Here is a 16,480-nt window from a genome sequence, read left to right on the forward strand (position 1 = left end):
AATCACTCCTACACAGTATTCCACTGATAACAATCTCCGCTTCCTTAAACTTCACCCGTGCTGCATTTACCAGGTCCCACACATCCCCAACTCTGTTGGCACTTATACCTGCTTGTCTTACGTTGTTAGTACCAACGTCTGTCCGGCTCCATGGCTAAGTGGTTAGCGTGCTGGCCTTTGGTCACAGGGGCCCCGGGTTCGATTCCCGGCAGGGTCTGGATTTTAACCTTAATTGGTTAATTTCGCTGGCACGGGGGCTGGGTGTATGTGTCGTCTTCATCATCATTTCATCTTCATCCCGACGCGCAGGTCACCTACGGGTGTCAAATCAAAAGACCTGCACTTGGCGAGCCGAACTTGTCCTCGGACACTCCCGGCACTAAAAGCCATACGCCATTTCATTTTCAGTACCAACGTGAAACACTACCACATTCTCCTTTCCCTCCTCCTCCTCTTCTACTTTCCTCAACATCTGCCTTAACCTAATTCCTGGATAAACTCTACCCTGGTACCCTTTCCTCCACACACTTTCCCGTCATGTCTAACGATGGAATCCCCCATGACCAGAGCCTCAACCCTAAGCACCTCATTTGATACCCTCCCCTCCTGGCCAGTCCAATCTTTCCTGATAGTAGCAGAAGCTACTTCCTCCTTCCTCTTCTCCGTCCCATGACCCTGTTCCACCTGTCTTTTCCTATCCACTACTCCACATTTCCCTCTCCTACCTCTTCCCTTTCTCCTACTTCCACACTTCTCAGCAACAGCTCCCTGTTCCTCATCTTCCCTCGGTTGTTCTACCTGCAGTGACTCGTACCTATTTCTAACCGACAGCTGTCCTGAATTGTGAACCTGAATGGAGCCCTTAGCCTGCAATCTCCTTCTTTAAACATTAGGCCACCTGTCTTCTACAATCCCCCCCTTTCCTTCCTATCCCTCTATTACATCTACTGTATCCTGTACATTCTTTGGGGGAGGCGTACTTTCCTTCCTGTCCTCTGAGAGAATCCTAATTTTCTCCCTCAAACTCTCCAACTCCTCCCTCATACTCCTTAATGCCTGGCCACACCCACAGTTCCTACACTCGTAATCCTTAGCCATTCTTTACTAAATAATGAAAAGAAAAAGAAAAAGAAGAAAACTTATTTTGTGCAAAATAAAAATGAAAGGAAATACATATTGTCTAGGTTAGTTCACAAATATCACACGACAATAAGTAATTAATATAGGCTACTACTACACTACAATACTACTTAATTGTACGATTTTTTAATTCCTACAACACGCTAACAGAATGAAATTTGCTGTTTATTACTGGAAACAGAGAATAATACACAAGAATTACACAATTCTTAACTGCAGTTAAGTCTACCCTAATTACAACAACAGAATTCTAGAAAGAGAGTTACTACAGATACAACAGAAACGATACTATACTACACAAATATTTCACAGTAATAGAATAAACACACTATTTTTCTAATAAGATACTATAATACACTACAATAATTTTAAACTTCGTTCAGACGTACCGGTATTCTAATTACAACAGGTTATTACCAACCACAAACAGAAAAGAAAATTACCATTAAAGTTCGAATTTTGCAAAACTACTCAAAATTAAAGAACAGGCACTCTGATTTCTAATAAGTTACTATTCTACACTACAATAAAGTTTAAACTACGTTCAGACGTATCCTAGGTTATTACTAAGCACAAATAGAAATGAAAATTCCAATTAGGCCTAAATTAGTTATTCGCAAGAACTACCCGTAGGTACTCAAAGATTACCAACAAAGTTAAACACGTAGACAGATTCATATTAGTACTATTTTATCCTACTATGCTGTAATAGAAAAGAAACCTGCCGTTTGCACAAAAATACACACGAATATAACAGGCAAGATACACTACAATTCTCAACTGAAATGTGGTTATGTGATTATTACAGATGGTGGATTACTATTATTGTCCCTACTCCGCGGGACGGAGAAAAAAGTGTCCTTAAATGCTGAAAAATATGAGGTTGTTTACAATAATTTCTCAAAAGTATTTCTGTCTAAACTACTCCAGGGACTTGAATTGTAATTATTGGAACGTAGGAACTTGTTTATTAGCTAACCGCTCGTAAATACTGAAATATCGATGGTGTGAAATATAAGTTACGGATACTTTAACTGCCTAGTCATAACTACAAATGATCGGAATACAAGAATCTGCTGATTTTTATTTATATTTTCTTGATACACTACACCCTTTGTTCACGACTGTGGCCAACAATGCCAATATTTGAATACGAAGAGCGAAAATAATCAATAACAATTACGACTGTTAACTATTTCGCCAGTGAAATACTGTCTATTCTATTGAAATCCTTTTTAAACAAAATTTACAACAGTATGGCGTTATTTAAAGAAGTTATTACCTTCGTGATAGGTGGACCGTTGAATTGCTATTTGAAGTACCCTGTCATATGCCTGTACTAATAGACTATAACCGCTGCCGAAGTTATGACTCTTTTTAATATCCCGTCTTTGTAAGTATTTTATCAACAAACCTATTGATAGTTTAATAATACTATTAAAAAGAAAGAGATATTTCTTCTTTCACGCAGTCCTAAATTACAAGTTGTAATCTAGCGAACGCCTACGGAACTACTCAGTGTGAAAACTGTAAATAAATACCACTAAATCGCAGATTACTACGAACAAACACTAAACACAATTATTTGTGGAGCTAAATGTATCACACACACAAAATTTGGTAAATTTCTACAATTATTAACTACATTATCACTGAGATAACACAGAGCTCTTGGAACAGCCAACTACTCGTTAGCGCATCCAACCTCGACACCCCACATCCGACCCCGACACCGATTCCAAGAAGGAATAAGGAATATGCGAGGATCTTCAAGAGGAAAAAGTATTCAGTCAGCAGTATGTAAAGATTGTTGGTTACAAGGATAATATCCCGATAGAGGAGGTGACTAATACTAAAGAAGTATTAAAATTTACCTATGATAACAATGACATTTACAATAAGATACAAAATTTGAAATCTAGAAAAGCAGCTAGAATTGATAAGATTTCTGGGGATATACTAAAGACAATGGATTGGGATATATTACCATATCTGAACTACTTATTTGATTATTGTTTGCATTAAGGAGCTATACCAAACGAATGGAGAGTTGCTATAGTAGCCCCTGTGTATAAAAAAAGGGTGATATACATAAAGCTGAAAATTACGGGTCACAGTCAGTTTGACATGCATTGCATGTAAGCTTTGGGAAAGCAATCTTTCTGATTATATTAGACATGTTTGCAAAATGAATAACTAGTTCGATAGAAGGCAGTTCGGGTTTAGGAAAGGTTATTCTACTGAAGCTCAACTTGTAGGATTCCAGCAAGATATAGTAGATATCTTGGATTCAGGACGTCAAATAGATTGTATCGCAATTGACACGTCTAAAGCATTTGATAGGGTGTATCTTTGGAGACTACTGGCAAAAATGAGAGCCGTTGGACTAGACAAAACAGTGACTGAATTGGTTGTTATATTTCTAGAAAATATATCTCAGAGAATTAGAGGAGGTGAAGCTTTATCTGACCCTGTAATAACTAAGAGGGGAATCCCTCAAGGCAGTATTATTGTACCTTTACGTTTTCTTATTTCTTATATATATAAATGATATTAAAGAAGTAGAATCGGAGATAAGGATTTTTGTGGATGATGTTATTCTGTATAGATTAATACGATAAAAAAGTTACAAGATTGTGAGCAACTGCAAAATTACCTGGATAATGTTGTAGGCAATGGTAGTATGATGATAAACGGGGTTAAAAGTCAGGTTGTGCGTTTCACAAATACGAAAAGTCCTCTCAGTTTTAATTACTGCGTTGATGGGGTACAAATTCCTTACGGCGGGCGTTGTAAGTACCTAGGTGTTTATATAAGCAAAGATCTGCATTGGGGTAATCACATAAATGGGATTGTATATAAATGGTACAGATCTCTGCACATGCTTATGAGGGTATTTAGGAGTTGTAGTAAGGATGTAAAGGAGATGGCATATAAGTCTCTGGTAGGACCCCAACTAGAGTATGGTTCCATTGTATTGGACCTCATAAGGATTACTTGATTCAAGAACTGGAAGAAATCCCAAGGAAAGCATCTCGATTTGTTCTGGGTGATTTCTGACAAAAGAGTAGCATTACAAAAATGTTGCAAAGTTTAGGCTGGGAAGACTTAGGAGAAAGGAGACGAGCTGCTCGACTAAGTGCTATGTTCCGGGCTGTCAGTGGAGAGATGGCGTGAAATGACATTTGTAGACGAATATATTTTAATGGTGCCTTTAAAAGAAGTAGGAAAGATAACAATATGAAGACAAAGTTGGCATTCAAGAGGACAAATTGGGGCAAATATTCGTTTATAGGAAGGGGACATAGTGATTGGAATAACTTACCAAGGGAGATGTTCAATAAATTTCTAATTTCTTTTCAATCAGTTAAGAAACGGCTAGGAAAACAACATATAGGGAATCTGCCTCCTGGGCGACTGCCCTAAATGCAGATTATTGATTGATGATTGACAATAATTAGCATTATTTACAACCCAAACTAAAATAACTACATGAAAATCAATCACCTCCATTATAAATGCTAATGTTTACAAATCAAAAGATATATCGGCATGAAATATGAACTATATCTGAGTTTAACTAATCCAACAACCTGATGTAATGGTTGATAACGCCACTGTGTTATAAACGGTCACTGATGAAGATCCAACTAACCTTCACTAGCTATGATCACAAATGAGAATCTAATCAACCTACTTTGCACTTAATGTCAACTCAAAAATTTATTCTAAGAAATACAAGGTCAATACAAGCTTTAGTTATCTGAAGAGTCCAACAACTTTTATGCAAGTTTACAAACTAGTCCTATTCTTATGACTTCAAATTTCAATTCTTTGAGACCTAAGGACTTACTCAGCACTCAACAAGCTTCATTTTGACATGTTGGAGGACCTAACTAATTTTAGTTTTGGGACATATGATTTAACGTGGGATCCAAGCCGTCGGACTCTCACAAAATATCGCTTCAAACCGTACTTATTTCATCGGGCATTTCACACACAAATCCTGGCATCCCACACGTCAACTTTATCCTTCAGGACATTCAAGTCTGGAACACTACACACAAATATTCATCTCAGGAGCTCGCAACTGCCTGGACCGTAACAAAATGTGTACTAAACAACAATATACGCAAAGCAACGGCACAAAATTCACCAGTTTAATAAAATGTCACTTATACTCGGGTCTCAAAAAAATCTGTTCCAAATTTCATTGAAATATCAAGTCTCGCTCCCTGTCTTGTAAATCCATGAATTATTTAATTTCTTCAGAATTACTCCTATTTTTACACAAGAACCTACTGTATGTAATATTAATGCTATTTACTATTAATTTCGAGCTGACGCTGAACACAATTTAGCAATAATGACAAGTTTACGTTCTCTGACAGGATAATAACGACAATTCGTAACACCTAAATAAGAACAATTTATGCTTTTGAACACAGCGATATTATATCCAACATTTGCAATAAAATACACGATATTGGAAAATCACAAAAGCCACAATTTTAACTGACAAGCAAGACATATTTTACATGAAATAAAATACCGTATGACAAAAAACTTCCCTGAAAGAAACAATGTTGGCCCATCAAAAAGCACGTAATATTTACATAGAAATCAGCTTACTGACCTTTCATCTTGCAGCACACCCCAGTCATTATTTCCAATCCACCGGCTATCTAGGGATTTCAATTCCATATTGGAAACCAGTGATACCATTGGATAAATTCTGCATATACACATTTTATACATTTTCGTGTTTACCCTGTACTTCACAAATTATGCTAAGACTCTGGAATTATTGAACATTTATTGAACATTGAACAATACAGGCTTTTCGCCCAAATACATGTTCCCAACACCAATTTCCAGAAAACAGAATGAACCACTAATACCAACAACACTGAATAATTATAAACAGAATAAAATCACACAAACACTGCTGTGTGGCCTCTCACATATGAGCGGATAGCCAATCTCATATGCAAGACGCCACCCCTATATTTAAAACATTGACCTATTATACCTACTATGTGGCCCCTCACACGGGCGGAAAACCAGACCACATGTGTGACGCCACCCTCATTGAATGAAAACTAAATCTACTATACGACCTATTACAAGGGCCGATAACCAGACCACATGTAAGGGCCACCCCTACATCTAACTTAACCCTATAATCCTAAATTAACTTTGTGGCCCCTCACACGAACGGTAAATCAGTCCGCATGCAAGGCGCCAACCCTATAACTACTGTCCGGCCGTGTCATCCCCCGGGTGAGAAAAGGAGCCGCCCTCCCAGGGATGACACGTCCGGCCCTGCCACGTGGGGCCCAAAACGAAGACCCCACATACCCTAGCAGCTGACAATGCTAATTCCTCACCATTCCTTTTTGCCACAGGCCACATTTGGGCAGAAATCCAGCTCCTCATGTGCCACACCTCCCTCTCTCCTTTCTCGACATATGTCTCGACTTTTCTTTCACTGCTACATTATCAACCCACGTCCCACCGTTTAAGTAACACTTACCGACTCTCTACCATATACATTTGGGATAGGACCGCCCTACCCCGTCCTCTTTCGGTTATGTCCTGTCCTCTACCCTCCCATTTCTCCCTACAACCTCTTGCCATGCATAATTACTAATTTACATCTACTCCCAGTATATAAACTCTCACTACTGAAGGGAAGTCTAGCATTCCATCACCCTCTTTTCAACTTGAGTTAGCTCCCAGGGTCGTGTGATTCCACACTAATATAATTGATTGCAATCGATCCCCAAGGAGGCCAACGTCCCTATCTACTCCAGCCTGGCTGAGTCAGCTAGCCAGCTATTACTTCCTTACTGTAAACACTTCGTACTGACCTACTCTGCTACGTCAGTTGACAGCCATAGCTGTTCTACTATTGCTGAGTGCGTGTTCTCCTTCTCCTTACTTCTCAACTTGCTGTCTGTACATACTATGACCGTCCAATGGCAAGTGAGTCAGCTGTTGAGCCATTGAAGGTCATGCTAAAGGAATGGTTAACAGGAATTACTCGGAAATACATCCAGCTGGGTCAAATATCTAGAATAACTCGCCCATTCAGACAAGAAATGGGATGGATATAAGATGAGGAATGAAATTCCTAAGCTCAAAACCCCGTGGTCACCGCACGCTTACAGTCACGAAATATTATCTTATAGGTGAGCAGAGAGTAGCAAAATAATTTCACATTCTCAACAGTATTAAGAAGTAAGTCGACTATATGATATTCAGGTCCAGCGGTGTCATGAAGGAGGCCATGAATTGATGCCATATGTAACAGGATCAAGGCGGCGCTGAAGAGGTTAGGTCGATTACATACGTCATAAAGACAATGCTGAAGTGTTCCTTTGTACATCTTTCCAGTCAGATGGGATCACGTTATCTTGGAATTCGCATTCGAACTGTCATAAACAGATGGAAGAGAGGTTACAAGTCAGTGAGTTGAGCCTAACGTATGGAATGCAGACCGATATTATTAGCATAACAATGGTAATGAACTTTTTGTTTTATGAGTAATGTATGGCAGATAAAAACGGAGATTGAAGGTTGAACTGACAGTAATTAGCACGTCTTTAAAGGGAACGTCTACGTTCGCAGAACCTAAAAGAAATATTAGAGAACGTGATATATAAAATAATATTACTGTGTCGAATAGCGATCTGAAGTTTTAATACTGAACAAGGGAAGTTTCGGAAATAACTGTGAGATAGTGTAAAACGCCTGTGTCACTGTGTTAATTTTGTTTTCCTAAGTTTCAGGTCCATGGACTCAAAAATGTATGAAGATTTTCACAATGATGTAATGATGGAAATGATTATGAGGGCTTAAACATTCCGATATCCTGACAGGCCCGGGAGATAATGCCGAAGTGAGGGCCAAAACTATGACCAATGGAGCAAAGGACTGAGAGCGGTATCACCTAATCTTCACTGATAAGTACCAAGATTTCGTTTTCTTTACCCTATTTTCTTGTAGTTGCATAGCTGTAGAGTAGAATGTATTTTTTCTTTCATAATGAAGTGACGTAAATTTAAACAACTTGAGTGACCTAATGCGACTATCATTTAGTGCCCGGTTACTTGTGATTACGGTTATGTCCGAGGTTGTAATATTAAGATCATCTATTACACGCAAGATTTAGCTTGTAAATACGTGCCTTACCGCGAGTTACTCGGAATCTTCTTCACGTTTACGGTGAATGGAGGAATGCGGTGTCTTCATTAGTGAACCATACTTGTGTTGCACGAATACTTCGTGAGGTGACTTTATTTTAATATTTATTTGTAGAAGGTCTTCTGCATGATAATACAATACGTGTTTATTGCGTAGTGGCGAATGTTTCGTGAAATTAGTGTTGCGTTGATTGCGATACTTTGTTGATGATAAAAGAGATTCTTCGGGAATGCTTGTGAATTCTCTTGGGTAAGTAATGTGTGAATATGTATGATGTGCTTGAACATGGTGAATAATAAGGACAGGGTCGTCTGTAAAGTGTTTTATGGTGAATTAATGTTGTTATGGTAAGTGTTTCGTTGAAAAATGGATAATGAGAGTGTGATAAATAGTTATTTGAGATTTAGAGATGGATTTAAGCGCTCGTCATACAATTAAGAACCCAGAATAGACAAGCATTTGTGTCGTTGTTATTTTGGTGATGTAAGATGTCCGAAGGTCGAGCGTAGGGATTGTTATATGATCATCGAAACACTGTTTCGCGACGGGATACGATGCAGATACCAGTTAATTTGAGGAAATGGTCACTAATTAGACGTTTTCAACATTTAATAAGCATATGTGTGAAGTAGAAGGTCGTATTTATCGAATTGTTGTCACCTGGTAGTAGATTGTAGTCTTGCGTAGTTGCTTATAGTCTGTTTCCCGTAGATAGTGTGCCTTCAAGATTTTCTTTCAGGAGGGCAGTGCCGGTGGAAGCAGTTACTGTTAATCATTCTTTTGGATTATTTATGATTTGTAGCGGCTAGATATTGTGTTCTATTTAGGTGGCTGATACGGATTCCTGGGACATGCTGTTGTTGAGTTATATCGATATGAGATCCAATTATTATGTGGGTTTTCCTACACTGTGTGCACTTTATGGATGTTGATATTGAAACTGGTCACCATTAGAGAACTCAAGTTGGTTAGCAATTAGGTAATTGCTGAGATAATGGATAAAATGTAGGGTACTTTAAAATGAAATCTTGGATAAGTGAAGATAAAGGCAAGTGTAGTTTATAAAAAAAATTTTGAATGAAATTTTATTCGATCCTATTATTCATTGCGGGCGGACAATTAATGATAAATAATGATGATTTGCCTTCAGCAAGTTCCATATTCGTTTCCATCAAGTTAGTATTTTCAATCAAGGTTTAAATAATGATGTTTTTAAGTATTTAGCCAACAGAGATTTTCGTTCGTCTATCTAGCTATTATCCAATCATCATACAATGTATTATTATTGTACTGAGTTAAGTTTTGATTTCATTAAATTGGAAAAAGGTCCTTCCAAGAAACTAATATTCGTTTCCTTATTTAAATGAGATATATTTAGCCTTGCGAAGTTTAGTGGATACTATTATTACCATAATCATGAACGTCTTGCGTCAAATGCTAGTCCAACTGCATAAACAGTTGTTGGATGTCCATGCCCTGGGTGGGGAATTATGCGTCACGACTGACTTTAGCTGAGGCATATCACAAGAACCTACGAACCTTCTATATCCCCGGGCAATGGACGGGTGTATTCTGGCGCCCATACGTGAAGCCAAATTAAGAGAAGGTTTTCTTGACAACCAACAGCAGAATTCGAAATAGAGGATGACTGAGTAATTCAATGCTCATACGTGCAGGCAAGAGCACACTTATTGTCCACCGTGGGAGATTTATGTTATGCAGAGTTTGGACGGGGGTAATGGATATGATTAATACTTACATTTATTACAGAGCTACGCAAAATATTAAAAGGCAGGAGACGTTTCGAGCAAGGCATAATTATAGGTTGGTAGATTGGAAGGATAATCTGTAGGCAAACTCTGTTGGCTAAGAGTTATTAATTTACTTGAACTGAAGTGTCCGCAATTAACTCACTTGCATTTATCGTATTATTGGTCGTTCACTTTGGCATTGATTCCGGGTCTGGAAGGATTTAAGCATTCAAATAGTTGAAGTATATTCACGTAGGATTAGGTGTTAGTGTTAGGTAACTTGAGTGATAGGGAACTTAGAGACTGTTAGTACTATATTTAACTTGCGACAATACTTTTTAAAAATGGCATCGTTGGCCCAAGTAAAAGCGTTGTTGGAAGAGTTGGCAGGAAAGATGACAAAGATGCAAGAGACACAGGAAGCCACGACAAAGGAAAATCAATCAATGCAAGAAAGTATTAAAAAGATTCATGATGCCCAGGAAGCTATAACAAAAGAGATCCATGATGCACAAGAAACTTCGACTAGAGAGATTCATGAAGCACAAGAAAGGTTAAAAGAAGTCACCATAAAGGAAATTCATGACGCACGGGAAGCTTCAAGAAGAGAAATTCAGGAGAGCCATGAGCTTATTCAAAACAGATTATTGGAGACACAAAGTAGGCTCAGAGTGGAAATGCAGGAAGGAATTAAGAATGAGATTCAAGGTAATTTGCGTGAGATCACCGAGGTGGTCCAACAGAATTTCAAGACCATGCAGGAAGAGGTGACGTCACTAGGAGAGGACATGAAGAACTTGAGAGAGGAAGTCGCTATGGCAATTAATGAAAATAAGAAGGATATTCAGGAAAAATTCACTGAGTTGAAAGCTGAATTAAGACTGAATGTCAGTGACCTTCAAACCCAGGTTGATCGGGAAATAAAAGAACTTAAAGAGGAAGTAGTCATGGTGCAAGGAAGGATGACAGAGAAAAGTGCCAGCTGGGAAGAGAAATTCAAGAAGATTACGGAAGAAATGGAAAATGCTAACCAAACGGTGCTTAATGATATAACATTGGCAAGGGAACAGATCAATAATAAATTTGATTTGGTCATGGAAGAATCAGACGGAAATAAAACCTTAATGGATCAACAAATTAAGAAGCTGAGTGATAATCTTAATACGATCCAGAAGGACATGCAATGTCTGAAGATTGAAAATGAGGCAACGAAGAAGTTGGTATCAGCTTTCACAGATCGACAGGTATCGATGGAGACTGGGAAGAATACAGAATCAGAATGTCAGTCCGAAATGCCAGCATTCAATATTGAAACCAGCGAAAGTGGCATTACGCATGTAGGAAACGGTATGCAAATAATTAATGTTATCCGCACACATGAAGATAGGCCTAAGAAATTCTCAGGCAATATCGGATCAGGAATGACACCCCGTGGATTTGTGCGTGAGATGGATGAATACTTTCGTGAAGCCAAAATACCGATGGAGAGACGACTTAAGACTGTAGAGCGACATTTGGAAGGAACACCGTTGGTGTGGTTCAAAGCGTTCCGCTATATATTTGAAGATTATGACGGATTCAAGCAGGCGTTCTTGGAAAAATTTTGGAATATTGATACGCAACAAAATATCCGGCTAGAATTGTACTCAAAGAAGTATTCACTGGGTGGACCGAGTCGCTTCTCAGACTACTTTACAATGCAATTCCATCGCCTTAAAGAACTGGACTCACCACCAACAGAGTTAGAGATGGTCAGGGCGATAGTAAAGCAATTCCCTCCAGACGTTCAACGATTATTGACAGCGGCGAATGTACAGTCTGCAGTACATGCTGAGTCTGTTCTAAGACAGCTTGATAGCACGTCATCGCAAACCGGTAACCGAATGATAAGGCATGCTGATCCGGTTGTTAATGTTGCGACACCGGTAGAATCAGAAGAAGCAGGGAGAGATAATAATTCATACCGCCATGCCCAAGAAAGAAGGCAAGCGAGGTACAAAAATCTCAAGGAGGACCGGCAATATCAGAGATGGGCACCACCCCAGAATGGGAATAGGAGATACCCACGATATCGAAGGAACTCAAGATGGGTCAACCATAGAAGCAGATGGCCATATCAAAGAAATAGAGATAATGAGGACATGAGACAGCGAGATGGAAGTCAAGAAGAAGAGATAAACCACGAGAAGAAGAAATACATTGAAGAGCTAAAGAAACAACAAGAAAAGAAGCAATGGGAAAATGCAATCCAGAGTCAGGATATTAATGCTGATTGCATAGGTGCAACGAGTTTGGAATATCAGCAGCAGCTAAAGAAAAACAGAACAAATGCAAAACTCAATCCTGGAGCGGTACCATTTGATGACGGCAATAAAGAGAGGAACGGTGTGAAAAAAAAAACTTCGTTCTGGGATCAACAGAGAACGATGTAGTTAAAATAAGACATAATTATAAGGGAGATGATTGGATAATAGCTACCATAGAGTCATGGGCATTTGAACCCGAAGAACTGCTGGAGGATAATCAGCCCAAAACGATAGATTTAAAAAGAGGACTTCCGATAATTACAGTAACGGTATTTGGTATTCACGTGTCATCATTATTGGATACAGGGGCAAGTATCAGCATAATCTCGAAAATACTGTTCTTAGGATTGCAGGACAGACTTAAGATTCCTGTAATTCCAGTTTCAGGTGTAAAAATCAGAGGAATTATCCCAGATAAAATCGCTAAATGCAAGATAAAAACCTATTTGCCTATTGAGATCGGGGAAATAGTGTTTGAACACCCATTTGTGGTCATGGACAGAATTCAATACAACTTAATTATCGGCTCAGATTTCATACGTGAAAATGGCATTATCATTGACCTGAATAAGGAGGAAATCAGACTAAGAAGAAACGATGAAGAACAGTCACACGTCGCAGCAAAAGTAGAAAACAAGAGGATGAGCGAACTTCAGGAAACCATAAGTGTTTCGGCGGAGGAAATACTACACTTGACAGAGAAAGTCATGGAGAAGCACGAGTTCGAGGACATTTCACAAAACGATGTGATCGACAAGGGAATTGGAGGTAGCGTTGAGCAAAAGAGAATGGTTATAAACTTGATAATGAAATATGGCAATGCGTTCAAAACCCAACCAGGAGCGATTAAAAATTTTGAATACAAATTATTGGTAAAGGATTGGAGACCGTTCAAGGCCAAACCATATCCAGTACCAGACAAATTTATGCCTGAGGCCATGAAGGCAATCCAAGAGATGGTTGACAATGGTATAATTTCGAAATCCCATTCTCCTTATACTAGCCCCCTGGTAATCGTAAAAAAAAGTAATGGATCCATCCGGGTGTGTTTGGACGCGAGGGTATTAAACTCGAGAATAATACCTGAATATGATAAGGCCCCTATAATTAAGGAGATTATCAGAAAATTTAAAGGGATGAGGTACTTCACAATACTGGATTTAACATCGTCATATTTTCATATAGTGTTGGAAGGTAAATCCAAGCTGTTGACTGGATTCCTCTTTAATAACCAAACCTATATATTTGAAAGGCTTCCCTTTGGCACTCGCAACTCAGGAGCCGCATTAATCCGAGCATTGGATCGAAATTTATGGCCAGAAGTCAAGGAGTCTGTCACCATTTATGTTGACGACATTGTGCTAGCAACGGTCACGTTTGAAGATCACATGACCAAGTTAGAACGATTATTGGCTAATTTAGAGGAAGCAGGGTTCAAAATTAACAGATCTAAATCAAAATTCTGCCAGCCAGAAATTCTTTTCGTTGGGCATATAATTGATGGAACGGGGATCAAACCGAATCCTCTTAAAATCCAGGCCATATGTGAATTTCCCAGACCGAGAAGGATAAAGCATATCCGGCAATTTTTAGGAATGACGGGATTCTTCTCTAATCACTGCCCAGATTATACTGAAACAGTAGCACCTCTACAAGAGCTCCTGAAGACTAACAATCGATGGCACTGGACTGAACGTCATGATCGAGCTTTCAGGAAAACAAAGGAATTGATGGCGAATAATGTTAAGTTGGGCTATCCAAATTTTGATTTAAAATTTATTATACAGTCAGATGCTTCGTTAATAGGAGTTGGAGCTGTATTATATCAGGAATATGACGACGTAGAGAAGAGAAAGACTTACTTGGCATTTATAAGTCGGAAGTTACGCGGTCATGAAACGAAATATACGACGACGGAGCTAGAGATGTTAGCGATCGTGTATGCGCTCCAGCAGTGGAGGAAAATGATTTATGGGTACCCTATAGTGGTCCGAACTGATCACAAGGCTCTGACATTTGTATTAAAATCATCTTTGACAAGCGAGAGAGTCACAGCACAGCAATTTGATCTTCAAATCGAGTTCTGTGCCGGTAAGTCAAATATCTTGGCAGACAGTTTGAGTCGAAATCCGGTGGAGGACATACCAGAGGTTAACATGGTGGAAATGACCAAAGAAGACGAAGAATGTCTTGAGGATTTGAAATGTCTATCAAAGTTGCAACTTAATGATTCGTCCTTAAAACCCATAATAGAAGAGTGTCGAAGAAGAACTACCGATGATGGTCATGGAAACCAGGAAGCAAATATGCTAACGGCCAACTATGTTTATGACAATAACCTCCTATATAAATTTGTGGATAAGGAAAAGGAAAGGTTACGAGTTGTAGTTCCACGCAGTTTAAGGTGTAAACTGGTCTGGTACATACATCGAATGATCGGCCATGGAGGAGTAGACAAGCTGATAGCAACTATAGGAGAAACATTTACCTGGGTTGGATTTCGAAGAACAATAAGGAAAGTTATCAGAACTTGTGATACGTGCCAGCGTGTAAAGTATAATTCCACTTCACTGTACCAGCAACCGATCTCTGTAATACCAGAAAAGCCCCGTGACATATTTGCGATGGATCTATACGGAGGATTACCAGTTAGCAAACGCGGGAATCGTTTCATTCTAGTTGTCCTTGATATCATGTCCAAGTTCGTGTCGTTGCAACCTATCAGGAAAGCAAATTCCAAAGCCATCATTAGGAGTTTGGAGAGGTATGTCATACCTCAGATGGGCAAGCCGAACTGTGTCTTAACCGACCACGGAACTCAATTTACGTCAGTAGAATTTTCAGAGGCCTTAAAAAGAATGGGAATACAGCACAAGTTCAGTTCCATACGTCATCCAGAATCAAATGCGGCTGAGAGGATAATGCGAGAGCTGTCGAAATATTGCAGAGTATTTTGTTCTGAACGTCACTGGACATGGGCCACATTCTTACCAACAATCACTGAATGCTTAAACAACACATGGCATGAATCGATCGATAATATCCCTAGCGTTGTCCACCTGAATAAGTATCCTAAGCGTCCTTGGAACGAGGTTATAAGCAAGCCTACAGAAGACCTACCTAACGAGGAGGAGATCATTCAGCAAGCTCGACTGCGCATGGAAAAACAGGCGGAAAAAAGGCTCAAGAAATTACGGCACAGAAGATTTCGGAAACCACTAGAAATTGGAACTTTCGTGTTAGTGAAGAAACCGGCCACGTCAAACCCTGCTGCTAAATTTTATTCAAAATTCGCTCATCTGTTTATTGGGCCATTCAAAATCATCGAGGTTTTGGATAATAATTCATACAAAATTCAGAGCTTAGATTCTGGAAATGTTTCCATATTTAATGCCTCAAATTTGAGAAAATATTATTTTCCGATCACTGTTGAAGAGGAAGTAAACGTTATTTTTGAAGATAGTAAAACAGAGGATGAGTTTAATGAATATACATCTACGGAGGAATAAGGTCAAGCCCGTTGGATATGTTACGAGGAATATCAAAGACTAAGAGGGACGATAGAACGTGTAACAGGACGTGTTGTAACGAAGAACAACTATTCAATTAATATGAATTGTGAGTTTTCCGGACATATTATATTGACTCCTCAAATGGAATATGACATTAAGAACAAGTTATAATTTTGGTACACATGAGGAGAAATTTCCTACTGACGTCCGAAATTTCTTTCAAGTAAGGGGGGAAATATGACCGTCCAATGGCAAGTGAGTCAGCTGTTGAGCCATTGAAGGTCATGCTAAAGGAATGGTTAACAGGAATTACTCGGAAATACATCCAGCTGGGTCAAATATCTAGAATAACTCGCCCATTCAGACAAGAAATGGGATGGATATAAGATGAGGAATGAAATTCCTAAGCTCAAAACCCCGTGGTCACCGCACGCTTACAGTCACGAAATATTATCTTATAGGTGAGCAGAGAGTAGCAAAATAATTTCACATTCTCAACAGTATTAAGAAGTAAGTCGACTATATGATATTCAGGTCCAGCGGTGTCATGAAGGAGGCCATG

Source organism: Anabrus simplex, chromosome 1 (assembly GCF_040414725.1).
Source record: "Anabrus simplex isolate iqAnaSimp1 chromosome 1, ASM4041472v1, whole genome shotgun sequence".
NCBI lineage: Eukaryota > Metazoa > Arthropoda > Insecta > Orthoptera > Tettigoniidae > Anabrus > Anabrus simplex.